This window comes from Gadus macrocephalus, chromosome 2 (assembly GCF_031168955.1).
Source record: "Gadus macrocephalus chromosome 2, ASM3116895v1".
Lineage (NCBI taxonomy): Eukaryota > Metazoa > Chordata > Actinopteri > Gadiformes > Gadidae > Gadus > Gadus macrocephalus.
In genome coordinates this window covers 17,158,057-17,185,218 of record NC_082383.1, presented here as the reverse complement: position 1 = coordinate 17,185,218, position 27,162 = coordinate 17,158,057, and the positions used below count along the sequence as shown (strand labels likewise).

General features: G+C 43.6%; 13 non-coding genes across 13 annotated transcripts; all 13 read left to right on the top strand.

The window, feature by feature from the left end:
* Positions 1–1,155: 1,155 nt before the first annotated feature.
* On the top strand, positions 1,156–1,238 carry trnal-cag (transfer RNA leucine (anticodon CAG)). Its single transcript has one exon. It is a non-coding gene; the product is annotated as a tRNA-Leu (tRNA).
* Positions 1,239–2,021: 783 nt separating this feature from the next.
* trnal-cag (transfer RNA leucine (anticodon CAG)) lies at positions 2,022–2,104 on the top strand. The gene has a single exon. It is a non-coding gene; the product is annotated as a tRNA-Leu (tRNA).
* A 1,215-nt stretch (positions 2,105–3,319) lies between these two features.
* trnal-cag (transfer RNA leucine (anticodon CAG)) lies at positions 3,320–3,402 on the top strand. The gene has a single exon. It is a non-coding gene; the product is annotated as a tRNA-Leu (tRNA).
* A 1,206-nt stretch (positions 3,403–4,608) lies between these two features.
* trnal-cag (transfer RNA leucine (anticodon CAG)) lies at positions 4,609–4,691 on the top strand. The gene has a single exon. It is a non-coding gene; the product is annotated as a tRNA-Leu (tRNA).
* A 351-nt stretch (positions 4,692–5,042) lies between these two features.
* On the top strand, positions 5,043–5,125 carry trnal-cag (transfer RNA leucine (anticodon CAG)). Its single transcript has one exon. It is a non-coding gene; the product is annotated as a tRNA-Leu (tRNA).
* Positions 5,126–5,908: 783 nt separating this feature from the next.
* Positions 5,909–5,991, top strand: trnal-cag (transfer RNA leucine (anticodon CAG)). Its single transcript has one exon. It is a non-coding gene; the product is annotated as a tRNA-Leu (tRNA).
* A 779-nt stretch (positions 5,992–6,770) lies between these two features.
* trnal-cag (transfer RNA leucine (anticodon CAG)) lies at positions 6,771–6,853 on the top strand. Its single transcript has one exon. It is a non-coding gene; the product is annotated as a tRNA-Leu (tRNA).
* Positions 6,854–8,059: 1,206 nt separating this feature from the next.
* trnal-cag (transfer RNA leucine (anticodon CAG)) lies at positions 8,060–8,142 on the top strand. The gene has a single exon. It is a non-coding gene; the product is annotated as a tRNA-Leu (tRNA).
* Positions 8,143–8,497: 355 nt separating this feature from the next.
* trnal-cag (transfer RNA leucine (anticodon CAG)) lies at positions 8,498–8,580 on the top strand. Its single transcript has one exon. It is a non-coding gene; the product is annotated as a tRNA-Leu (tRNA).
* Positions 8,581–11,078: 2,498 nt separating this feature from the next.
* On the top strand, positions 11,079–11,161 carry trnal-cag (transfer RNA leucine (anticodon CAG)). The gene has a single exon. It is a non-coding gene; the product is annotated as a tRNA-Leu (tRNA).
* A 355-nt stretch (positions 11,162–11,516) lies between these two features.
* trnal-cag (transfer RNA leucine (anticodon CAG)) lies at positions 11,517–11,599 on the top strand. The gene has a single exon. It is a non-coding gene; the product is annotated as a tRNA-Leu (tRNA).
* Positions 11,600–13,172: 1,573 nt separating this feature from the next.
* On the top strand, positions 13,173–13,255 carry trnal-cag (transfer RNA leucine (anticodon CAG)). The gene has a single exon. It is a non-coding gene; the product is annotated as a tRNA-Leu (tRNA).
* A 6,835-nt stretch (positions 13,256–20,090) lies between these two features.
* Positions 20,091–20,173, top strand: trnal-cag (transfer RNA leucine (anticodon CAG)). The gene has a single exon. It is a non-coding gene; the product is annotated as a tRNA-Leu (tRNA).
* Positions 20,174–27,162: the final 6,989 nt, after the last annotated feature.

Here is a 27,162-nt window from a genome sequence, read left to right as displayed (position 1 = left end):
GGAAAAGGTAAGGAGGTTTAAACTCAAAGTGACTGGCTGGCTACTTTGGGGTAGTAGAAGGGGGAAATGAGACGGGTGTCTTTCTCTCTCAATCTTTGTGTGCACGTCCGTGTCTGTGCATTAGTTTATGTAAGTAGTGTAATCCATGTAACTATGGTAAGGTTACAGCACATGGTAGCTGGGGATTATTATGGGTCCATGTTTTACGGACATTTGTACATACGAGAGCAGTAACCATGATGGCGTTTTGGGTTTATTGATTCGAAGGGTTTGATGAAATACATCAGGATGGTCGAGCGGTCTAAGGTGCTGCGTTCAGTTCGTAGTCTACTCTGGAGGCGTGGGTTCGAATCCCACTTCTGACACTTCATTTTGATCTCTTTGATTGTGATTATCTGTTCAAACTTTGTAATATGGATAACATTTGGAAAAGGTAAGGAGATTTAAACTCAAAGTGACTGGCTGGCTACTGTGGGGAAGTGGAAATTGTAAATGAGAGGGGTGTCTTTCTGTCTCAATCTGTGTGTGAGTGTGCTCGTGAACCTGCGTGTGTGCATTAGTTAATGTAAGTAGTGGAACCCATGTAACTATGGTAACGTTACAGCGCATGGTAGCTGGGGTTTATTATCGGTCCTTGTTTTACGGACATTTGAACATACGAGAGCAGTAACCATGATGGTGTGTTGTGTTTATTGATTCGTAGACAGGTTAAAAAACGTCAGGATGGCCGAGCGGTCTAAGGCGCTGCGTTCAGGTCGCAGTCTCCTCTGGAGACGTGGGTTCGAATCCCACTTCTGACACTTCATTTGGATCTCTTTGATTGTGATTATGTGTTCAAACTTTGTAATATGGAGAACATTTGGAAAAGGTAAGGAGATTTAAACTCAAAGTGACTGGCTGGCTACGGTGGGGTAGTGGAAATTGTAAATGAGAGGGTTGTCTTTCTGTCTCAATCTGTGTGTGAGTGTGCTCGTGAATGTGCGTGTGTGTGCATTAGTTTATGTAAGTAGTGTAACCCATGTAACAATGGTAACGTTACAGCGCATGGTAGCTGGGGTTTATTATCGGTCCTTGTTTTACGGACATTTGAACATACGAGAGCAGTAACCATGATGGCGTTTTTTGTTGAATGATTCGAAGGGTCTGATGAAATACGTCAGGATGGCCGAGCGGTCTAAGGCGCTGCGTTCAGGTCGCAGTCTCCTCTGGAGGCGTGGGTTCGAATCCCACTTCTGACATTATATTTCGATCTCGTTGATTGTTATTATCTGTTCAAACTATGTAATATGGAGAACATTTGGAAAAGGTAAGGAGGTTTAAACTCAAAGTGACTGGCTGGCTGCGGTGGGGTAGTGTAAATGGGTAATGAGAGGGGTGTCTTTTTGTCTCAATCTGTGTGTGTGCACGTCCGTGTCTGTGCATTAGTTTATGTAAGTAGTGTAATCCATGTAACTATGGTAAGGTTACAGCGCATGGAAGCTGTGGTTTATAATCGGTCCATGTTTTACGGACATTTGAACATACCAGAGCAGTGACCATGATGGTGTGTTGTTTTTATTGATTCGTAGGGTCTGTTACAAAACGTTAGGATGGCCGAGCGGTCTAAGGTGTTGCGTTCAGGTCGTAGTCTCCTCTGGAGGCGTGGGTTCGAATCCCACTTCCGACACTTCATTTGGATCTCTTTGATTGTGATTATCTGTTCAAACTTTGTAATATGGAGAACATTTGGAAAAGGTAAGGAGATTTAAACTCAAAGTGACTGGCTGGCTACGGTGGGGTAGTGGAAATTGTAAATGAGAGGGTCGTCTTTCTGTCTCAATCTGTGTGTGAGTGTGCTCGTGAACGTGCGTGTGTGTGCATTAGTTTATGTAAGTAGTGTAACCCATGTAACAATGGTAACGTTACAGCGCATGGTAGCTGGGGTTTATTATCGGTCCTTGTTTTACGGACATTTGAACATACGAGAGCAGTAACCATGATGGCGTTTTTTGTTGAATGATTCGAAGGGTCTGATGATATTCGTCAGGATGGCCGAGCGGTCTAAGGCGCTGCGTTCAGGTCGCAGTCTCCTCTGGAGGCGTGGGTTCGAATCCCACTTCTGACATTATATTTCGATCTCGTTGATTGTTATTATCTGTTCAAACTATGTAATATGGAGAACATTTGGAAAAGGTAAGGAGGTTAAAACTCAAAGTGACTGGCTGGCTACTTTGGGGTAGTAGAAAGGGGAAATGAGACGGGTGTCTTTCTGTCTCAATCTTTGTGTGCACGTCCGTGTCTGTGCATTAGTTTATGTAAGTAGTGTAATCCATGTAACTATGGTAAGGTTACAGCACATGGTAGCTGGGGTTTATTATGGGTCCATGTTTTACGGACATTTGTACATACGAGAGCAGTAACCATGATGGCGTTTTGGGTTTATTGATTCGAAGGATTTGATGAAGTACATCAGGATGGTCGAGCGGTCTGAGGCGCTGCGTTCAGGTCGTAGTCTACTCTGGAGGCGTGGGTTCGAATCCCACTTCTGACATTTCATTTTGATCTCTTTGATTGTGATTATCTGTTCAAACTTTGTAATATGGAGAACATTTGGAAAAGGTAAGGAGATTTAAACTCAAAGTGACTGGCTGGCTACTGTGGGGAAGTGGAAATTGTAAATGAGAGGGGTGTCTTTCTGTCTCAATCTGTGTGTGAGTGTGCTCGTGAACCTGCGTGTGTGCATTTGTTAATGTAAGTAGTGGAACCCATGTAACTATGGTAACGTTACAGCGCATGGTAGCTGGGGTTTATTATCGGTCCTTGTTTTACGGACATTTGAAAATACGAGAGCAGTAACCATGATGGTGTGTTGTGTTTATTGATTCGTAGACTAGGTTAAAAAACGTCAGGATGGCCGAGCGGTCTAAGGCGCTGCGTTCAGGTCGCAGTCTCTTCTGGAGGCGTGGTTTCGAATCCCGCTTCTGACATTATATTTGGATCTCGTTGATTGTTATTATCTGTTCAAACTATGTAATATGGAGAACATTTGGAAAAGGTAAGGAGGTTTAAACTCAAAGTGACTGGCTGGCTACTTTTGGGTAGTAGAAAGGGGAAATGAGAGGGGTGTCTTTCTGTCTCAATCTGTGTGTGAGTGTGCTCGTGAACCTGCGTGTGTGCATTTGTTAATGTAAGTAGTGGAACCCATGTAACTATGGTAACGTTACAGCGCATGGTAGCTGGGGTTTATTATCGGTCCTTGTTTTACGGACATTTGAAAATACGAGAGCAGTAACCATGATGGTGTGTTGTGTTTATTGATTCGTAGACTAGGTTAAAAAACGTCAGGATGGCCGAGCGGTCTAAGGCGCTGCGTTCAGGTCGCAGTCTCCTCTGGAGGCGTGGGTTCGAATCCCACTTCTGACACTACAATTGGATCTCGTTGTTTGTGATTTTCTGTTCAAACTTTGTAATATGGAGAACATTTGGAAAAGGTAATGAGATTTAAACTCAAAGTGACTGGCTGGCTGCGGTGGGGTAGTGTAAATGGGTAATGAGAGGGGTGTCTTTTTGTCTCAATCTGTGTGTGTGCACGTCCGTGTCTGTGCATTAGTTTATGTAAGTAGTGTAATCCATGTAACTATGGTAAGGTTACAGCGCATGGAAGCTGTGGTTTATAATCGGTCCATATTTTACGGACATTTGAACATACCAGAGCAGTAACCATGATGGTGTGTTGTTTTTATTGATTCGTAGGGTCTGTTACAATACGTTAGGATGGCCGAGCGGTCTAAGGTGTTGCGTTCAGGTCGTAGTCTCCTCTGGAGGCGTGGGTTTGAATCCCACTTCTGACACTTCATTTGGATCTCATTGGTTGTGATTATCTGTTCAAACTTTGTAATATGGAGAACATTTGGAAAAGGTATGGAGGTTTAAACTCAAAGTGACTGGCTGGCTACTTTGGGGTAGTAGAAAGGGGAAATGAGACGGGTGTCTTTCTCTCTCAATCTTTGTGTGCACGTCCGTGTCTGTGCATTAGTTTATGTAAGTAGTGTAATCCATGTAACTATGGTAAGGTTACAGCACATGGTAGCTGGGGTTTATTATGGGTCCATGTTTTACGGACATTTGTACATACGAGAGCAGTAACCATGATGGCGTTTTGGGTTTATTGATTCTAAGGGTTTGATGAAATACATCAGGATGGTCGAGCGGTCTAAGGTGCTGCGTTCAGTTCGTAGTCTACTCTGGAGGCGTGGGTTCGAATCCCACTTCTGACACTTCATTTTGATCTCTTTGATTGTGATTATCTGTTCAAACTTTGTAATATGGATAACATTTGGAAAAGGTAAGGAGATTTAAACTCAAAGTGACTGGCTGGCTACTGTGGGGAAGTGGAAATTGTAAATGAGAGGGGTGTCTTTCTGTCTCAATCTGTGTGTGAGTGTGCTCGTGAACCTGCGTGTGTGCATTAGTTAATGTAAGTAGTGGAACCCATGTAACTATGGTAACGTTACAGCGCATGGTAGCTGGGGTTTATTATCGGTCCTTGTTTTACGGACATTTGAACATACGAGAGCAGTAACCATGATGGTGTGTTGTGTTTATTGATTCGTAGACAGGTTAAAAAACGTCAGGATGGCCGAGCGGTCTAAGGCGCTGCGTTCAGGTCGCAGTCTCCTCTGGAGGCGTGGGTTCGAATCCCACTTCTGACACTTCATTTGGATCTCTTTGATTGTGATTATGTGTTCAAACTTTGTAATATGGAGAACATTTGGAAAAGGTAAGGAGATTTAAACTCAAAGTGACTGGCTGGCTACGGTGGGGTAGTGGAAATTGTAAATGAGAGGGTTGTCTTTCTGTCTCAATCTGTGTGTGAGTGTGCTCGTGAACGTGTGTGTGCATTAGTTTATGTAAGTAGTGTAACCCATGTAACAATGGTAACGTTACAGCGCATGGTAGCTGGGGTTTATTATCGGTCCTTGTTTTACGGACATTTGAACATACGAGAGCAGTAACCATGATGGCGTTTTTTGTTGAATGATTCGAAGGGTCTGATGAAATACGTCAGGATGGCCGAGCGGTCTAAGGCGCTGCGTTCAGGTCGCAGTCTCCTCTGGAGGCGTGGGTTCGAATCCCACTTCTGACATTATATTTGGATCTCGTTGATTGTTATTATCTGTTCAAACTATGTAATATGGAGAACATTTGGAAAAGGTAAGGAGGTTTAAACTCAAAGTGACTGGCTGGCTGCGGTGGGGTAGTGTAAATGGGTAATGAGAGGGGTGTCTTTTTGTCTCAATCTGTGTGTGTGCACGTCCGTGTCTGTGCATTAGTTTATGTAAGTAGTGTAATCCATGTAACTATGGTAAGGTTACAGCGCATGGAAGCTGTGGTTTATAATCGGTCCATGTTTTACGGACATTTGAACATACCAGAGCAGTGACCATGATGGTGTGTTGTTTTTATTGATTCGTAGGGTCTGTTACAAAACGTTAGGATGGCCGAGCGGTCTAAGGTGTTGCGTTCAGGTCGTAGTCTCCTCTGGAGGCGTGGGTTCGAATCCCACTTCCGACACTTCATTTGGATCTCTTTGATTGTGATTATCTGTTCAAACTTTGTAATATGGAGAACATTTGGAAAAGGTAAGGAGATTTAAACTCAAAGTGACTGGCTGGCTACGGTGGGGTAGTGGAAATTGTAAATGAGAGGGTCGTCTTTCTGTCTCAATCTGTGTGTGAGTGTGCTCGTGAACGTGCGTGTGTGTGCATTAGTTTATGTAAGTAGTGTAACCCATGTAACAATGGTAACGTTACAGCGCATGGTAGCTGGGGTTTATTATCGGTCCTTGTTTTACGGACATTTGAACATACGAGAGCAGTAACCATGATGGCGTTTTTTGTTGAATGATTCGAAGGGTCTGATGATATTCGTCAGGATGGCCGAGCGGTCTAAGGCGCTGCGTTCAGGTCGCAGTCTCCTCTGGAGGCGTGGGTTCGAATCCCACTTCTGACATTATATTTCGATCTCGTTGATTGTTATTATCTGTTCAAACTATGTAATATGGAGAACATTTGGAAAAGGTAAGGAGGTTAAAACTCAAAGTGACTGGCTGGCTACTTTGGGGTAGTAGAAAGGGGAAATGAGACGGGTGTCTTTCTGTCTCAATCTTTGTGTGCACGTCCGTGTCTGTGCATTAGTTTATGTAAGTAGTGTAATCCATGTAACTATGGTAAGGTTACAGCACATGGTAGCTGGGGTTTATTATGGGTCCATGTTTTACGGACATTTGTACATACGAGAGCAGTAACCATGATGGCGTTTTGGGTTTATTGATTCGAAGGATTTGATGAAGTACATCAGGATGGTCGAGCGGTCTGAGGCGCTGCGTTCAGGTCGTAGTCTACTCTGGAGGCGTGGGTTCGAATCCCACTTCTGACATTTCATTTTGATCTCTTTGATTGTGATTATCTGTTCAAACTTTGTAATATGGAGAACATTTGGAAAAGGTAAGGAGATTTAAACTCAAAGTGACTGGCTGGCTACTGTGGGGAAGTGGAAATTGTAAATGAGAGGGGTGTCTTTCTGTCTCAATCTGTGTGTGAGTGTGCTCGTGAACCTGCGTGTGTGCATTTGTTAATGTAAGTAGTGGAACCCATGTAACTATGGTAACGTTACAGCGCATGGTAGCTGGGGTTTATTATCGGTCCTTGTTTTACGGACATTTGAAAATACGAGAGCAGTAACCATGATGGTGTGTTGTGTTTATTGATTCGTAGACTAGGTTAAAAAACGTCAGGATGGCCGAGCGGTCTAAGGCGCTGCGTTCAGGTCGCAGTCTCCTCTGGAGGCGTGGGTTCGAATCCCACTTCTGACACTACAATTGGATCTCGTTGTTTGTGATTTTCTGTTCAAACTTTGTAATATGGAGAACATTTGGAAAAGGTAATGAGATTTAAACTCAAAGTGACTGGCTGGCTGCGGTGGGGTAGTGTAAATGGGTAATGAGAGGGGTGTCTTTTTGTCTCAATCTGTGTGTGTGCACGTCCGTGTCTGTGCATTAGTTTATGTAAGTAGTGTAATCCATGTAACTATGGTAAGGTTACAGCGCATGGAAGCTGTGGTTTATAATCGGTCCATATTTTACGGACATTTGAACATACCAGAGCAGTAACCATGATGGTGTGTTGTTTTTATTGATTCGTAGGGTCTGTTACAATACGTTAGGATGGCCGAGCGGTCTAAGGTGTTGCGTTCAGGTCGTAGTCTCCTCTGGAGGCGTGGGTTTGAATCCCACTTCTGACACTTCATTTGGATCTCATTGGTTGTGATTATCTGTTCAAACTTTGTAATATGGAGAACATTTGGAAAAGGTATGGAGGTTTAAACTCAAAGTGACTGGCTGGCTACTTTGGGGTAGTAGAAAGGGGAAATGAGACGGGTGTCTTTCTCTCTCAATCTTTGTGTGCACGTCCGTGTCTGTGCATTAGTTTATGTAAGTAGTGTAATCCATGTAACTATGGTAAGGTTACAGCACATGGTAGCTGGGGTTTATTATGGGTCCATGTTTTACGGACATTTGTACATACGAGAGCAGTAACCATGATGGCGTTTTGGGTTTATTGATTCTAAGGGTTTGATGAAATACATCAGGATGGTCGAGCGGTCTAAGGTGCTGCGTTCAGTTCGTAGTCTACTCTGGAGGCGTGGGTTCGAATCCCACTTCTGACACTTCATTTTGATCTCTTTGATTGTGATTATCTGTTCAAACTTTGTAATATGGATAACATTTGGAAAAGGTAAGGAGATTTAAACTCAAAGTGACTGGCTGGCTACTGTGGGGAAGTGGAAATTGTAAATGAGAGGGGTGTCTTTCTGTCTCAATCTGTGTGTGAGTGTGCTCGTGAACCTGCGTGTGTGCATTAGTTAATGTAAGTAGTGGAACCCATGTAACTATGGTAACGTTACAGCGCATGGTAGCTGGGGTTTATTATCGGTCCTTGTTTTACGGACATTTGAACATACGAGAGCAGTAACCATGATGGTGTGTTGTGTTTATTGATTCGTAGACAGGTTAAAAAACGTCAGGATGGCCGAGCGGTCTAAGGCGCTGCGTTCAGGTCGCAGTCTCCTCTGGAGGCGTGGGTTCGAATCCCACTTCTGACACTTCATTTGGATCTCTTTGATTGTGATTATGTGTTCAAACTTTGTAATATGGAGAACATTTGGAAAAGGTAAGGAGATTTAAACTCAAAGTGACTGGCTGGCTACGGTGGGGTAGTGGAAATTGTAAATGAGAGGGTTGTCTTTCTGTCTCAATCTGTGTGTGAGTGTGCTCGTGAACGTGCGTGTGTGTGCATTAGTTTATGTAAGTAGTGTAACCCATGTAACAATGGTAACGTTACAGCGCATGGTAGCTGGGGTTTATTATCGGTCCTTGTTTTACGGACATTTGAACATACGAGAGCAGTAACCATGATGGCGTTTTTTGTTGAATGATTCGAAGGGTCTGATGAAATACGTCAGGATGGCCGAGCGGTCTAAGGCGCTGCGTTCAGGTCGCAGTCTCCTCTGGAGGCGTGGGTTCGAATCCCACTTCTGACATTATGTTTGGATCTCGTTGATTGTTATTATCTGTTCAAACTATGTAATATGGAGAACATTTGGAAAAGGTAAGGAGGTTTAAACTCAAAGTGACTGGCTGGCTGCGGTGGGGTAGTGTAAATGGGTAATGAGAGGGGTGTCTTTTTGTCTCAATCTGTGTGTGTGCACGTCCGTGTCTGTGCATTAGTTTATGTAAGTAGTGTAATCCATGTAACTATGGTAAGGTTACAGTGCATGGAAGCTGTGGTTTATAATCGGTCCATGTTTTACGGACATTTGAACATACCAGAGCAGTAACCATGATGGTGTGTTGTTTTTATTGATTCGTAGGGTCTGTTACAAAACGTTAGGATGGCCGAGCGGTCTAAGGTGTTGCGTTCAGGTCGTAGTCTCCTCTGGAGGCGTGGGTTCGAATCCCACCTCCGACACTTCATTTGGATCTCTTTGATTGTGATTATCTGTTCAAACTTTGTAATATGGAGAACATTTGGAAAAGGTAAGGAGATTTAAACTCAAAGTGACTGGCTGGCTACGGTGGGGTAGTGGAAATTGTAAATGAGAGGGTCGTCTTTCTGTCTCAATCTGTGTGTGAGTGTGCTCGTGAACGTGCGTGTGTGTGCATTAGTTTATGTAAGTAGTGTAACCCATGTAACAATGGTAACGTTACAGCGCATGGTAGCTGGGGTTTATTATCGGTCCTTGTTTTACGGACATTTGAACATACGAGAGCAGTAACCATGATGGCGTTTTTTGTTGAATGATTCGAAGGGTCTGATGATATTCGTCAGGATGGCCGAGCGGTCTAAGGCGCTGCGTTCAGGTGGCAGTCTCCTCTGGAGGCGTGGGTTCGAATCCCACTTCTGACATTATATTTCGATCTCGTTGATTGTTATTATCTGTTCAAACTATGTAATATGGACAACATTTGGAAAAGGTAAGGAGGTTAAAACTCAAAGTGACTGGCTGGCTACTTTGGGGTAGTAGAAAGGGGAAATGAGACGGGTGTCTTTCTGTCTCAATCTTTGTGTGCACGTCCGTGTCTGTGCATTAGTTTATGTAAGTAGTGTAATCCATGTAACTATGGTAAGGTTACAGCACATGGTAGCTGGGGTTTATTATGGGTCCATGTTTTACGGACATTTGTACATACGAGAGCAGTAACCATGATGGCGTTTTGGGTTTATTGATTCGAAGGATTTGATGAAGTACATCAGGATGGTCGAGCGGTCTGAGGCGCTGCGTTCAGGTCGTAGTCTACTCTGGAGGCGTGGGTTCGAATCCCACTTCTGACACTTCATTTGGATCTCTTTGATTGTGATTATCTGTTCAAACTTTGTAACATGGAGAACATTTGGAAAAGGTAAGGAGATTTAAACTCAAAGTGACTGGCTGGCTACGGTGGGGTAGTGGAAATTGTAAATGAGAGGGTTGTCTTTCTGTCTCAATCTGTGTGTGAGTGCGTGCGTGTGTGTGCATTAGTTTATGTAAGTAGTGTAACCCATGTAACAATGGTAACGTTACAGCGCATGGTAGCTGGGGTTTATTATCGGTCCTTGTTTTACGGACATTTGAACATACGAGAGCAGTAACCATGATGGCGTTTTTTGTTGAATGATTCGATGGGTCTGATGAAATACGTCAGGATGGCCGAGCGGTCTAAGGCGCTGCGTTCAGGTCGCAGTCTCTTCTAGAGGCGTGGGTTCGAATCCCACTTCTGACATTATATTTGGATCTCGTTGATTGTTATTATCTGTTCAAACTATGTAATATGGAGAACATTTGGAAAAGGTAAGGAGGTTTAAACTCAAAGTGACTGGCTGGCTACTTTGGGGTAGTAGAAAGGGGAAATGAGACGGTTGTCTTTCTGTCTCAATCTTTGTGTGCACGTCCGTGTCTGTGCATTAGTTTATGCAAGTAGTGTAATCCATGTAACTATGGTAAGGTTACAGCACATGGTAGCTGGGGTTTATTATGGGTCCATGTTTTACGGACATTTGTACATACGAGAGCAGTAACCATGATGGCGTTTTGGGTTTATTGATTCGAAGGGTTTGATGAAATACATCCGGATGGTCGAGCGGTCTAAGGCGCTGCGTTCAGGTCGTAGTCTACTCTGGAGGCGTGGGTTCGAATCCCACTTCTGACACTTCATTTTGATCTCTTTGATTGTGATTATCTGTTCAAACTTTGTAATATGGAGAACATTTGGAAAAGGTAAGGAGATTTAAACTCAAAGTGACTGGCTGGCTACTGTGGGGAAGTGGAAATTGTAAATGAGAGGGGTGTCTTTCTGTCTCAATCTGTGTGTGAGTGTGCTCGTGAACCTGCGTGTGTGCATTAGTTAATGTAAGTAGTGGAACCCATGTAACTATGGTAACGTTACAGCGCATGGTAGCTGGGGTTTATTATCGGTCCTTGTTTTACGGACATTTGAACATACGAGAGCAGTAACCATGATGGTGTGTTGTGTTTATTGATTCGTAGACAGGTTAAAAAACGTCAGGATGGCCGAGCGGTCTAAGGCGCTGCGTTCAGGTCGCAGTCTCCTCTGGAGGCGTGGGTTCGAATCCCACTTCTGACACTTCATTTGGATCTCTTTGATTGTGATTATCTGTTCAAACTTTGTAATATGGAGAACATTTGGAAAAGGTAAGGAGATTTAAACTCAAAGTGACTGGCTGGCTACGGTGGGGTAGTGGAAATTGTAAATGAGAGGGTTGTCTTTCTGTCTCAATCTGTGTGTGAGTGTGCTCGTGAACGTGCGTGTGTGTGCATTAGTTTATGTAAGTAGTGTAACCCATGTAACAATGGTAACGTTACAGCGCATGGTAGCTGGGGTTTATTATCGGTCCTTGTTTTACGGACATTTGAACATACGAGAGCTGTAACCATGATGGCGTTTTTTGTTGAATGATTCGAAGGGTCTGATGTTATACGTCAGGATGGCCGAGCGGTCTAAGGCGCTGCGTTCAGGTCGCAGTCTCCTCTGGAGGCGTGGGTTCGAATCCCACTTCTGACACTACAATTGGATCTCGTTGTTTGTGATTTTCTGTTCAAACTTTGTAATATGGAGAACATTTGGAAAAGGTAATGAGATTTAAACTCAAAGTGACTGGCTGGCTGCGGTGGGGTAGTGTAAATGGGTAATGAGAGGGGTGTCTTTTTGTCTCAATCTGTGTGTGTGCACGTCCGTGTCTGTGCATTAGTTTATGTAAGTAGTGTAATCCATGTAACTATGGTAAGGTTACAGCGCATGGAAGCTGTGGTTTATAATCGGTCCATGTTTTACGGACATTTGAACATACCAGAGCAGTAACCATGATGGTGTGTTGTTTTTATTGATTCGTAGGGTCTGTTACAATACGTTGGGATGGCCGAGCGGTCTAAGGTGTTGCGTTCAGGTCGTAGTCTCCTCTGGAGGCGTGGGTTCGAATCCCACTTCTGACACTTCATTTGGATCTCTTTGATTGTGATTATTTGTTCAAACTTTGTAACATGGAGAACATTTGGAAAAGGTAAGGAGATTTAAACTCAAAGTGACTGGCTGGCTACGGTGGGGTAGTGGAAATTGTAAATGAGAGGGTTGTCTTTCTGTCTCAATCTGTGTGTGAGTGTGCTCGTGAACGTGCGTGTGTGTGCATTAGTTTATGTAAGTAGTGTAACCCATGTAACAATGGTAACGTTACAGCGCATGGTAGCTGGGGTTTATTATCGGTCCTTGTTTTACGGACATTTGAACATACGAGAGCAGTAACCATGATGGCGTTTTTTGTTGAATGATTCGAAGGGTCTGATGAAATACGTCAGGATGGCCGAGCGGTCTAAGGCGCTGCGTTCAGGTCGCAGTCTCTTCTGGAGGCGTGGGTTTGAATCCCACTTCTGACAATATATTTGGATCTCGTTTGGTTCGCTGCGGTGGGGTAGTGTAAATGGGTAATGAGAGGGGTGTCTTTTTGTCTCAATCTGTGTGTGTGCACGTCCGTGTCTGTGCATTAGTTTATGTAAGTAGTGTAATCCATGTAACTATGGTAAGGTTACAGCGCATGGAAGCTGTGGTTTATAATCGGTCCATGTTTTACGGACATTTGAACATACTCGAGCAGTAACCATGATGGTGTGTTGTTTTTATTGATTCGTAGGGTCTGTTACAACACGTTAGGATGGCCGAGTGGTCTAAGGTGTTGCGTTCAGGTCATAGTCTCCTCTGGAGGCGTGGGTTCGAATCCCACTGCTGACACTTCTATTGGATCTCTTTGATTGTGATTATCTGTTCAAACTTTGTAATATGGAGAACATTTGGAAAAGGTAAGGAGATTTAAACTCAAAGTGACTGGCTGGCTGCGGTGGGGTAGTGGAAATTGTAAATGAGAGGGTTGTCTTTCTGTCTCAATCTGTGTGTGAGTGTGCTCGTGAACGTGCGTGTGTGTGCATTAGTTTATGTAAGTAGTGTAACCCATGTAACAATGGTAACGTTACAGCGCATGGTAGCTGGGGTTTATTATCGGTCCTTGTTTTACGGACACTTGAACATACGAGAGCAGTAACCATGATGGTGTTTTTTGTTGAATGATTCGAAGGGACTGATGATATACGTCAGGATGGCCGAGCGGTCTAAGGCGCTGCGTTCAGGTCGCAGTCTCCTCTGGAGGCGTGGGTTCGAATCCCACTTCTGACATTATATTTGGATCTCGTTGATTGTTATTATCTGTTCAAACTATGTAATATGGAGAACATTTGGAAAAGGTAAGGAGGTTTAAACTCAAAGTGACTGGCTGGCTGCGGTGGGGTAGTGTAAATGGGTAATGAGAGGGGTGTCTTTTTGTCTCAATCTGTGTGTGTGCACGTCCGTGTCTGTGCATTAGTTTATGTAAGTAGTGTAATCCATGTAACTATGGTAAGGTTACAGCGCATGGAAGCTGTGGTTTATAATCGGTCCATGTTTTACGGACATTTGAACATACCAGAGCAGTAACCATGATGGTGTGTTGTTTTTATTGATTCGTAGGGTCTGTTACAATACGTTAGGATGGCCGAGCGGTCTAAGGTGTTGCGTTCAGGTCGTAGTCTTCTCTGGAGGCGTGGGTTCGAATCCCACTTCTGACACTTCATTTGGATCTCTTTGATTGTGATTATCTGTTCAAACTTTGTAATATGGAGAACATTTGGAAAAGGTAAGGAGATTTAAACTCAAAGTGACTGGCTGGCTGCGGTGGGGTAGTGGAAATTGTAAATGAGAGGGTTGTCTTTCTGTCTCAATCTGTGTGTGAGTGTGCTCGTGAACGTGCGTGTGTGTGCATTAGTTTATGTAAGTAGTGTAACCCATGTAACAATGGTAACGTTACAGCGCATGGTAGCTGGGGTTTATTATCGGTCCTTGTTTTACGGACATTTGAACATACGAGAGCAGTAACCATGATGGCGTTTTTTGTTGAATGATTCGAAGGGTATGTTACAATACGTTAGGATGGCCGAGCGGTCTAAGGTGTTGCGTTCAGGTCGTAGTCTCCTCTGGAGGAGTGGGTTCGAATCCCACTTCTGACACTTCATTTGGATCTCTTTGATTGTTATTATCTGTTCAAAATTTGTAATATGGAGAACATTTGGAAAAGGTAAGGAGGTTTAAACTCAAAGTGACTGGCTGGCTACTTTGGGGTAGTAGAAAGGGGAAATGAGACGGGTGTCTTTCTGTCTCAATCTTTGTGTGCACGTCCGTGTCTGTGCATTAGTTTATGTAAGTAGTGTAATCCATGTAACTATGGTAAGGTTACAGCACATGGTAGCAGGGGTTTATTATGGGTCCATGTTTTACGGACATTTGTACATACGAGAGCAGTAACCATGATGGCGTTTTGGGTTTATTGATTCGAAGGGTTTGTTGCAATACATCAGGATGGTCGAGCGGTCTAAGGCGCTGCGTTCAGTTCGTAGTCTACTCTGGAGGCGTGGGTTCGAATCCCACTTCTGACACTTCATTTTGATCTCTTTGATTGTGATTATCTGTTCAAACTTTGTAATATGGAGAACATTTGGAAAAGGTAAGGAGATTTAAACTCAAAGTGACTGGCTGGCTACTGTGGGGAAGTGGAAATTGTAAATGAGAGGGGTGTCTTTCTGTCTCAATCTGTGTGTGAGTGTGCTCGTGAACCTGCGTGTGTGCATTAGTTAATGTAAGTAGTGGAACCCATGTAACTATGGTAACGTTACAGCGCATGGTAGCTGGGGTTTATTATCGGTCCTTGTTTTACGGACATTTGAACATACGAGAGCAGTAACCATGATGGTGTGTTGTGTTTATTGATTCGTAGACTAGGTTAAAAAACTTCAGGTTGGCCGAGCGGTCTAAGGCGCTGCGTTCAGGTCGCAGTGTCCTCTGGAGGCGTGGGTTCGAATCCCACTTCTGACACTTCATTTGGATCTCTTTGATTGTGATTATCTGTTCAAACTTTGTAATATGGAGAACATTTGGAAAAGGTAAGGAGATTTAAACTCAAAGTGACTGGCTGGCTACGGTGGGGTAGTGGAATTTGTAAATGAGAGGGTTGTCTTTCTGTCTCAATCTGTGTGTGAGTGTGCTCGTGAACGTGCGTGTGTGTGCATTAGTTTATGTAAGTAGTGTAACCCATGTAACAATGGTAACGTTACAGCGCATGGTAGCTGGGGTATATTATCGGTCCTTGTTTTACGGACATTTGAACATACGAGAGCAGTAACCATGATGGCGTTTTTTGTTGAATGATTCGAAGGGTCTGATGATATACGTCAGGATGGCCGAGCGGTCTAAGGCGCAGCGTTCAGGTCGCAGTCTCCTCTGGAGGCGTGGGTTCGAATCCCACTTCTGACATTATATTTGGATCTCGTTGATTGTTATTATCTGTTCAAACTATGTAATATGGAGAACATTTGGAAAAGGTAAGGAGGTTTAAACTCAAAGTGACTGGCTGGCTGCGGTGGGGTAGTGTAAATGGGTAATGAGAGGGGTGTCTTTTTGTCTCAATCTGTGTGTGTGCACGTCCGTGTCTGTGCATTAGTTTATGTAAGTAGTGTAATCCATGTAACTATGGTAAGGTTACAGCGCATGGAAGCTGTGGTTTATAATCGGTCCATGTTTTACGGACATTTGAACATACCAGAGCAGTAACCATGATGGTGTGTTGTTTTTATTGATTCGTAGGGTCTGTTACAAAACGTTAGGATGGCCGAGCGGTCTAAGGTGTTGCGTTCAGGTCGTAGTCTCCTCTGGAGGCGTGGGTTCGAATCCCACTTCTGACACTTCATTTGGATCTCTTTGATTGTGATTATCTGTTCAAACTTTGTAACATGGAGAACATTTGGAAAAGGTAAGGAGATTTAAACTCAAAGTGACTGGCTGGCTACGGTGGGGTAGTGGAAATTGTAAATGAGAGGGTTGTCTTTCTGTCTCAATCTGTGTGTGAGTGTGCTCGTGAACGTGCGTGTGTGTGCATTAGTTTATGTAAGTAGTGTAACCCATGTAACAATGGTAACGTTACAGCGCATGGTAGCTGGGGTTTATTATCGGTCCTTGTTTTACGGACATTTGAACATACGAGAGCAGTAACCATGATGGCGTTTTTTGTTGAATGATTCGAAGGGTCTGATGAAATACGTCAGGATGGCCGAGCGGTCTAAGGCGCTGCGTTCAGGTCGCAGTCTCTTCTGGAGGCGTGGGTTCGAATCCCACTTCTGACATTATATTTGGATCTCGTTGATTGTTATTATCTGTTCAAACTATGTAATATGGAGAACATTTGGAAAAGGTAAGGAGGTTTAAACTCAAAGTGACTGGCTGGCTACTTTGGGGTAGTAGAAAGGGGAAATGAGACGGTTGTCTTTCTGTCTCAATCTTTGTGTGCACGTCCGTGTCTGTGCATTAGTTTATGTAAGTAGTGTAATCCATGTAACTATGGTAAGGTTACAGCACATGGTAGCTGGGGTTTATTATGGGTCCATGTTTTACGGACATTTGTACATACGAGAGCAGTAACCATGATGGCGTTTTGGGTTTATTGATTCGAAGGGTTTGATGAAATACATCAGGATGGTCGAGCGGTCTAAGGCGCTGCGTTCAGGTCGTAGTCTACTCTGGAGGCGTGGGTTCGAATCCCACTTCTGACACTTCATTTTGATCTCTTTGATTGTGATTATCTGTTCAAACTTTGTAATATGGAGAACATTTGGAAAAGGTAAGGAGATTTAAACTCAAAGTGACTGGCTGGCTACTGTGGGGAAGTGGAAATTGTAAATGAGAGGGGTGTCTTTCTGTCTCAATCTGTGTGTGAGTGTGCTCGTGAACCTGCGTGTGTGCATTAGTTAATGTAAGTAGTGGAACCCATGTAACTATGGTAACGTTACAGCGCATGGTAGCTGGGGTTTATTATCGGTCCTTGTTTTACGGACATTTGAAAATACGAGAGCAGTAACCATGATGGTGTGTTGTGTTTATTGATTCGTAGACTAGGTTAAAAAACGTCAGGATGGCCGAGCGGTCTAAGGCGCTGCGTTCAGGTCGCAGTCTCCTCTGGAGGCGTGGGTTCGAATCCCAATTCTGACACTACAATTGGATCTCGTTGTTTGTGATTTTCTGTTCAAACTTTGTAATATGGAGAACATTTGGAAAAGGTAATGAGATTTAAACTCAAAGTGACTGGCTGGCTGCGGTGGGGTAGTGTAAATGGGTAATGAGAGGGGTGTCTTTTTGTCTCAATCTGTGTGTGTGCACGTCCGTGTCTGTGCATTAGTTTATGTAAGTAGTGTAATCCATGTAACTATGGTAAGGTTACAGCGCATGGAAGCTGTGGTTTATAATCGGTCCATGTTTTACGGACATTTGAACATACCAGAGCAGTAACCATGATGGTGTGTTGTTTTTATTGATTCGTAGGGTCTGTTACAATACGTTGGGTTGGCCGAGCGGTCTAAGGTGTTGCGTTCAGGTCATAGTCTCCTCTGGAGGCGTGGGTTCGAATCCCACTGCTGACACTTCTATTGGATCTCTTTGATTGTGATTATCTGTTCAAACTTTGTAATATGGAGAACATTTGGAAAAGGTAAGGAGATTTAAACTCAAAGTGACTGGCTGGCTGCGGTGGGGTAGTGGAAATTGTAAATGAGAGGGTTGTCTTTCTGTCTCAATCTGTGTGTGAGTGTGCTCGTGAACGTGCGTGTGTGTGCATTAGTTTATGTAAGTAGTGTAACCCATGTAACAATGGTAACGTTACAGCGCATGGTAGCTGGGGTTTATTATCGGTCCTTGTTTTACGGACACTTGAACATACGAGAGCAGTAACCATGATGGTGTTTTTTGTTGAATGATTCGAAGGGACTGATGATATACGTCAGGATGGCCGAGCGGTCTAAGGCGCTGCGTTCAGGTCGCAGTCTCCTCTGGAGGCGTGGGTTCGAATCCCACTTCGGACATTATATTTGGATCTCGTTGATTGTTATTATCTGTTCAAACTATGTAATATGGAGAACATTTGGAAAAGGTAAGGAGGTTTAAACTCAAAGTGACTGGCTGGCTGCGGTGGGGTAGTGTAAATGGGTAATGAGAGGGGTGTCTTTTTGTCTCAATCTGTGTGTGTGCACGTCCGTGTCTGTGCATTAGTTTATGTAAGTAGTGTAATCCATGTAACTATGGTAAGGTTACAGCGCATGGAAGCTGTGGTTTATAATCGGTCCATGTTTTACGGACATTTGAACATACCAGAGCAGTAACCATGATGGTGTGTTGTTTTTATTGATTCGTAGGGTCTGTTACAATACGTTAGGATGGCCGAGCGGTCTAAGGTGTTGCGTTCAGGTCGTAGTCTTCTCTGGAGGCGTGGGTTCGAATCCCACTTCTGACACTTCATTTGGATCTCTTTGATTGTGATTATCTGTTCAAACTTTGTAATATGGAGAACATTTGGAAAAGGTAAGGAGATTTAAACTCAAAGTGACTGGCTGGCTGCGGTGGTAGTGGAAATTGTAAATGAGAGGGTTGTCTTTCTGTCTCAATCTGTGTGTGAGTGTGCTCGTGAACGTGCGTGTGTGTGCATTAGTTTATGTAAGTAGTGTAACCCATGTAACAATGGTAACGTTACAGCGCATGGTAGCTGGGGTTTATTATCGGTCCTTGTTTTACGGACATTTGAACATACGAGAGCAGTAACCATGATGGCGTTTTTTGTTGAATGATTCGAAGGGTATGTTACAATACGTTAGGATGGCCGAGCGGTCTAAGGTGTTGCGTTCAGGTCGTAGTCTCCTCTGGAGGAGTGGGTTCGAATCCCACTTCTGACACTTCATTTGGATCTCTTTGATTGTGATTATCTGTTCAAAATTTGTAATATGGAGAACATTTGGAAAAGGTAAGGAGGTTTAAACTCAAAGTGACTGGCTGGCTACTTTGGGGTAGTAGAAAGGGGAAATGAGACGGGTGTCTTTCTGTCTCAATCTTTGTGTCCGTGTCTGTGCATTAGTTTATGTAAGTAGTGTAATCCATGTAACTATGGTAAGGTTACAGCACATGGTAGCAGGGGTTTATTATGGGTCCATGTTTTACGGACATTTGTACATACGAGAGCAGTAACCATGATGGCGTTTTGGGTTTATTGATTCGAAGGGTTTGTTGCAATACATCAGGATGGTCGAGCGGTCTAAGGCGCTGCGTTCAGTTCGTAGTCTACTCTGGAGGCGTGGGTTCGAATCCCACTTCTGACACTTCATTTTGATCTCTTTGATTGTGATTATCTGTTCAAACTTTGTAATATGGAGAACATTTGGAAAAGGTAAGGAGATTTAAACTCAAAGTGACTGGCTGGCTACTGTGGGGAAGTGGAAATTGTAAATGAGAGGGGTGTCTTTCTGTCTCAATCTGTGTGTGAGTGTGCTCGTGAACCTGCGTGTGTGCATTAGTTAATGTAAGTAGTGGAACCCATGTAACTATGGTAACGTTACAGCGCATGGTAGCTGGGGTTTATTATCGGTCCTTGTTTTACGGACATTTGAACATACGAGAGCAGTAACCATGATGGTGTGTTGTGTTTATTGATTCGTAGACTAGGTTAAAAAACTTCAGGTTGGCCGAGCGGTCTAAGGCGCTGCGTTCAGGTCGCAGTGTCCTCTGGAGGCGTGGGTTCGAATCCCACTTCTGACACTTCATTTGGATCTCTTTGATTGTGATTATCTGTTCAAACTTTGTAATATGGAGAACATTTGGAAAAGGTAAGGAGATTTAAACTCAAAGTGACTGGCTGGCTACGGTGGGGTAGTGGAATTTGTAAATGAGAGGGTTGTCTTTCTGTCTCAATCTGTGTGTGAGTGTGCTCGTGAACGTGCGTGTGTGTGCATTAGTTTATGTAAGTAGTGTAACCCATGTAACAATGGTAACGTTACAGCGCATGGTAGCTGGGGTATATTATCGGTCCTTGTTTTACGGACACTTGAACATACGAGAGCAGTAACCATGATGGTGTTTTTTGTTGAATGATTCGAAGGGTCTGATGATATACGTCAGGATGGCCGAGCGGTCTAAGGCGCTGCGTTCAGGTCGCAGTCTCCTCTGGAGGCGTGGGTTCGAATCCCACTTCTGACATTATATTTGGATCTCGTTGATTGTTATTATCTGTTCAAACTATGTAATATGGAGAACATTTGGAAAAGGTAAGGAGGTTTAAACTCAAAGTGACTGGCTGGCTGCGGTGGGGTAGTGTAAATGGGTAATGAGAGGGGTGTCTTTTTGTCTCAATCTGTGTGTGTGCACGTCCGTGTCTGTGCATTAGTTTATGTAAGTAGTGTAATCCATGTAACTATGGTAAGGTTACAGCGCATGGAAGCTGTGGTTTATAATCGGTCCATGTTTTACGGACATTTGAACATACCAGAGCAGTAACCATGATGGTGTGTTGTTTTTATTGATTCGTAGGGTCTGTTACAATACGTTAGGATGGCCGAGCGGTCTAAGGTGTTGCGTTCAGGTTGTAGTCTTCTCTGGAGGCGTGGGTTCGAATCCCACTTCTGACACTTCATTTGGATCTCTTTGATTGTGATTATCTGTTCAATCTTTGTAATATGGAGAACATTTGGAAAAGGTAAGGAGATTTAAACTCAAAGTGACTGGCTGGCTGCGGTGGGGTAGTGGAAATTGTAAATGAGAGGGTTGTCTTTCTGTCTCAATCTGTGTGTGAGTGTGCTCGTGAACGTGCGTGTGTGTGCATTAGTTTATGTAAGTAGTGTAACCCATGTAACAATGGTAACGTTACAGCGCATGGTAGCTGGGGTTTATTATCGGTCCTTGTTTTACGGACATTTGAACATACGAGAGCAGTAACCATGATGGCGTTTTTTGTTGAATGATTCGAAGGGTATGTTACAATACGTTAGGATGGCCGAGCGGTCTAAGGTGTTGCGTTCAGGTCGTAGTCTCCTCTGGAGGAGTGGGTTCGAATCCCACTTCTGACACTTCATTTGGATCTCTTTGATTGTGTTTATCTGTTCAAAATTTGTAATATGGAGAACATTTGGAAAAGGTAAGGAGGTTTAAACTCAAAGTGACTGGCTGGCTACTTTGGGGTAGTAGAAAGGGGAAATGAGACGGGTGTCTTTCTGTCTCAATCTTTGTGTGCACGTCCGTGTCTGTGCATTAGTTTATGTAAGTAGTGTAATCCATGTAACTATGGTAAGGTTACAGCACATGGTAGCAGGGGTTTATTATGGGTCCATGTTTTACGGACATTTGTACATACGAGAGCAGTAACCATGATGGCGTTTTGGGTTTATTGATTCGAAGGGTTTGTTGCAATACATCAGGATGGTCGAGCGGTCTAAGGCGCTGCGTTCAGTTCGTAGTCTACTCTGGAGGCGTGGGTTCGAATCCCACTTCTGACACTTCATTTTGATCTCTTTGATTGTGATTATCTGTTCAAACTTTGTAATATGGAGAACATTTGGAAAAGGTAAGGAGATTTAAACTCAAAGTGACTGGCTGGCTACTGTGGGGAAGTGGAAATTGTAAATGAGAGGTGTCTTTCTGTCTCAATCTGTGTGTGAGTGTGCTCGTGAACCTGCGTGTGTGCATTAGTTAATGTAAGTAGTGGAACCCATGTAACTATGGTAACGTTACAGCGCATGGTAGCTGGGGTTTATTATCGGTCCTTGTTTTACGGACATTTGAACATACGAGAGCAGTAACCATGATGGTGTGTTGTGTTTATTGATTCGTAGACTAGGTTAAAAAACTTCAGGTTGGCCGAGCGGTCTAAGGCGCTGCGTTCAGGTCGCAGTGTCCTCTGGAGGCGTGGGTTCGAATCCCACTTCTGACACTTCATTTGGATCTCTTTGATTGTGATTATCTGTTCAAACTTTGTAATATGGAGAACATTTGGAAATGGTAAGGAGATTTAAACTCAAAGTGACTGGCTGGCTACGGTGGGGTAGTGGAATTTGTAAATGAGAGGGTTGTCTTTCTGTCTCAATCTGTGTGTGAGTGTGCTCGTGAACGTGCGTGTGTGTGCATTAGTTTATGTAAGTAGTGTAACCCATGTAACAATGGTAACGTTACAGCGCATGGTAGCTGGGGTTTATTATCGGTCCTTGTTTTACGGACATTTGAACATACGAGAGCAGTAACCATGATGGCGTTTTTTGTTGAATGATTCGAAGGGTCTGATGAAATACGTCAGGATGGCCGAGCGGTCTAAGGCGCTGCGTTCAGGTCGCAGTCTCCTCTGGAGGCGTGGGTTCGAATCCCACGTCTGACATTATATTTGGATCTCGTTGATTGTTATTATCTGTTCAAACTATGTAATATGGAGAACATTTGGAAAAGGTAAGGAGGTTTAAACTCAAAGTGACTGGCTGGCTGCGGTGGGGTAGTGTAAATGGGTAATGAGAGGGGTGTCTTTTTGTCTCAATCTGTGTGTGTGCACGTCCGTGTCTGTGCATTAGTTTATGTAAGTAGTGTAATCCATGTAACTATGGTAAGGTTACAGCGCATGGAAGCTGTGGTTTATAATCGGTCCATGTTTTACGGACATTTGAACATACCAGAGCAGTAACCATGATGGTGTGTTGTTTTTATTGATTCGTAGGGTCTGTTACAAAACGTTAGGATGGCCGAGCGGTCTAAGGTGTTGCGTTCAGGTCGTAGTCTCCTCTGGAGGCGTGGGTTCGAATCCCACTTCTGACACTTCATTTGGATCTCTTTGATTGTGATTATCTGTTCAAACTTTGTAACATGGAGAACATTTGGAAAAGGTAAGGAGATTTAAACTCAAAGTGACTGGCTGGCTACGGTGGGGTAGTGGAAATTGTAAATGAGAGGGTTGTCTTTCTGTCTCAATCTGTGTGTGAGTGTGCTCGTGAACGTGCGTGTGTGTGCATTAGTTTATGTAAGTAGTGTAACCCATGTAACAATGGTAACGTTACAGCGCATGGTAGCTGGGGTTTATTATCGGTCCTTGTTTTACGGACATTTGAACATACGAGAGCAGTAACCATGATGGCGTTTTTTGTTGAATGATTCGAAGGGTCTGATAAAATACGTCAGGATGGCCGAGCGGTCTAAGGCGCTGCGTTCAGGTCGCAGTCTCTTCTGGAGGCGTGGGTTCGAATCCCACTTCTGACATTATATTTGGATCTCGTTGATTGTTATTATCTGTTCAAACTATGTAATATCGAGAACATTTGGAAAAGGTAAGGAGGTTTAAACTCAAAGTGACTGGCTGGCTACTTTGGGGTAGTAGAAAGGGGAAATGAGACGGTTGTCTTTCTGTCTCAATCTTTGTGTGCACGTCCGTGTCTGTGCATTAGTTTATGTAAGTAGTGTAATCCATGTAACTATGGTAAGGTTACAGCACATGGTAGCTGGGGTTTATTATGGGTCCATGTTTTACGGACATTTGTACATACGAGAGCAGTAACCATGATGGCGTTTTGGGTTTATTGATTCGAAGGGTTTGATGAAATACATCAGGATGGTCGAGCGGTCTAAGGCGCTGCGTTCAGGTCGTAGTCTACTCTGGAGGCGTGTGTTCGAATCCCACTTCTGACACTTCATTTTGATCTCTTTGATTGTGATTATCTGTTCAAACTTTGTAATATGGAGAACATTTGGAAAAGGTAAGGAGATTTAAACTCAAAGTGACTGGCTGGCTACTGTGGGGAAGTGGAAATTGTAAATGAGAGGGGTGTCTTTCTGTCTCAATCTGTGTGTGAGTGTGCTCGTGAACCTGCGTGTGTGCATTAGTTAATGTAAGTAGTGGAACCCATGTAACTATGGTAACGTTACAGCGCATGGTAGCTGGGGTTTATTATCGGTCCTTGTTTTACGGACATTTGAACATACGAGAGCAGTAACCATGATGGTGTGTTGTGTTTATTGATTCGTAGACTAGGTTAAAAAACTTCAGGTTGGCCGAGCGGTCTAAGGCGCTGCGTTCAGGTCGCAGTGTCCTCTGGAGGCGTGGGTTCGAATCCCACTTCTGACACTTCATTTGGATCTCTTTGATTGTGATTATCTGTTCAAACTTTGTAATATGGAGAACATTTGGAAAAGGTAAGGAGATTTAAACTCAAAGTGACTGGCTGGCTACGGTGGGGTAGTGGAATTTGTAAATGAGAGGGTTGTCTTTCTGTCTCAATCTGTGTGTGAGTGTGCTCGTGAACGTGCGTGTGTGTGCATTAGTTTATGTAAGTAGTGTAACCCATGTAACAATGGTAACGTTACAGCGCATGGTAGCTGGGGTTTATTATCGGTCCTTGTTTTACGGACATTTGAACATACGAGAGCAGTAACCATGATGGCGTTTTTTGTTGAATGATTCGAAGGGTCTGATGATATACGTCAGGATGGCCGAGCGGTCTAAGGCGCTGCGTTCAGGTCGCAGTCTCCTCTGGAGGCGTGGGTTCGAATCCCACGTCTGACATTATATTTGGATCTCGTTGATTGTTATTATCTGTTCAAACTATGTAATATGGAGAACATTTGGAAAAGGTAAGGAGGTTTAAACTCAAAGTGACTGGCTGGCTGCGGTGGGGTAGTGTAAATGGGTAATGAGAGGGGAGTCTTTTTGTCTCAATCTGTGTGTGTGCACGTCCGTGTCTGTGCATTAGTTTATGTAAGTAGTGTAATCCATGTAACTATGGTAAGGTTACAGCGCATGGAAGCTGTGGTTTATAATCGGTCCATGTTTTACGGACATTTGAACATACCAGAGCAGTAACCATGATGGTGTGTTGTTTTTATTGATTCGTAGGGTCTGTTACAAAACGTTAGGATGGCCGAGCGGTCTAAGGTGTTGCGTTCAGGTCGTAGTCTCCTCTGGAGGCGTGGGTTCGAATCCCACTTCTGACACTTCATTTGGATCTCTTTGATTGTGATTATCTGTTCAAACTTTGTAACATGGAGAACATTTGGAAAAGGTAAGGAGATTTAAACTCAAAGTGACTGGCTGGCTACGGTGGGGTAGTGGAAATTGTAAATGAGAGGGTTGTCTTTCTGTCTCAATCTGTGTGTGAGTGCGCTCGTGAACGTGCGTGTGTGTGCATTAGTTTATGTAAGTAGTGTAACCCATGTAACAATGGTAACGTTACAGCGCATGGTAGCTGGGGTTTATTATCGGTCCTTGTTTTACGGACATTTGAACATACGAGAGCAGTAACCATGATGGCGTTTTTTGTTGAATGATTCGAAGGGTCTGATGAAATACGTCAGGATGGCCGAGCGGTCTAAGGCGCTGCGTTCAGGTCGCAGTCTCTTCTGGAGGCGTGGGTTCGAATCCCACTTCTGACATTATATTTGGATCTCGTTGATTGTTATTATCTGTTCAAACTATGTAATATCGAGAACATTTGGAAAAGGTAAGGAGGTTTAAACTCAAAGTGACTGGCTGGCTACTTTGGGGTAGTAGAAAGGGGAAATGAGACGGTTGTCTTTCTGTCTCAATCTTTGTGTGCACGTCCGTGTCTGTGCATTAGTTTATGTAAGTAGTGTAATCCATGTAACTATGGTAAGGTTACAGCACATGGTAGCTGGGGTTTATTATGGGTCCATGTTTTACGGACATTTGTACATACGAGAGCAGTAACCATGATGGCGTTTTTTGTTGAATGATTCGAAGGGTCTGATGAAATACGTCAGGATGGCCGAGCGGTCTAAGGCGCTGCGTTCAGGTCGCAGTCTCTTCTGGAGGCGTGGGTTCGAATCCCACTTCTGACATTATATTTGGATCTCGTTGATTGTTATTATCTGTTCAAACTATGTAATATCGAGAACATTTGGAAAAGGTAAGGAGGTTTAAACTCAAAGTGACTGGCTGGCTACTTTGGGGTAGTAGAAAGGGGAAATGAGACGGTTGTCTTTCTGTCTCAATCTTTGTGTGCACGTCCGTGTCTGTGCATTAGTTTATGTAAGTAGTGTAATCCATGTAACTATGGTAAGGTTACAGCACATGGTAGCTGGGGTTTATTATGGGTCCATGTTTTACGGACATTTGTACATACGAGAGCAGTAACCATGATGGCGTTTTGGGTTTATTGATTCGAAGGGTTTGATGAAATACATCAGGATGGTCGAGCGGTCTAAGGCGCTGCGTTCAGGTCGTAGTCTACTCTGGAGGCGTGTGTTCGAATCCCACTTCTGACACTTCATTTTGATCTCTTTGATTGTGATTATCTGTTCAAACTTTGTAATATGGAGAACATTTGGAAAAGGTAAGGAGATTTAAACTCAAAGTGACTGGCTGGCTACTGTGGGGAAGTGGAAATTGTAAATGAGAGGGGTGTCTTTCTGTCTCAATCTGTGTGTGAGTGTGCTCGTGAACCTGCGTGTGTGCATTAGTTAATGTAAGTAGTGGAACCCATGTAACTATGGTAACGTTACAGCGCATGGTAGCTGGGGTTTATTATCGGTCCTTGTTTTACGGACATTTGAACATACGAGAGCAGTAACCATGATGGTGTGTTGTGTTTATTGATTCGTAGACTAGGTTAAAAAACTTCAGGTTGGCCGAGCGGTCTAAGGCGCTGCGTTCAGGTCGCAGTGTCCTCTGGAGGCGTGGGTTCGAATCCCACTTCTGACACTTCATTTGGATCTCTTTGATTGTGATTATCTGTTCAAACTTTGTAATATGGAGAACATTTGGAAAAGGTAAGGAGATTTAAACTCAAAGTGACTGGCTGGCTACGGTGGGGTAGTGGAATTTGTAAATGAGAGGGTTGTCTTTCTGTCTCAATCTGTGTGTGAGTGTGCTCGTGAACGTGCGTGTGTGTGCATTAGTTTATGTAAGTAGTGTAACCCATGTAACAATGGTAACGTTACAGCGCATGGTAGCTGGGGTTTATTATCGGTCCTTGTTTTACGGACATTTGAACATACGAGAGCAGTAACCATGATGGCGTTTTTTGTTGAATGATTCGAAGGGTCTGATGATATACGTCAGGATGGCCGAGCGGTCTAAGGCGCTGCGTTCAGGTCGCAGTCTCCTCTGGAGGCGTGGGTTCGAATCCCACGTCTGACATTATATTTGGATCTCGTTGATTGTTATTATCTGTTCAAACTATGTAATATGGAGAACATTTGGAAAA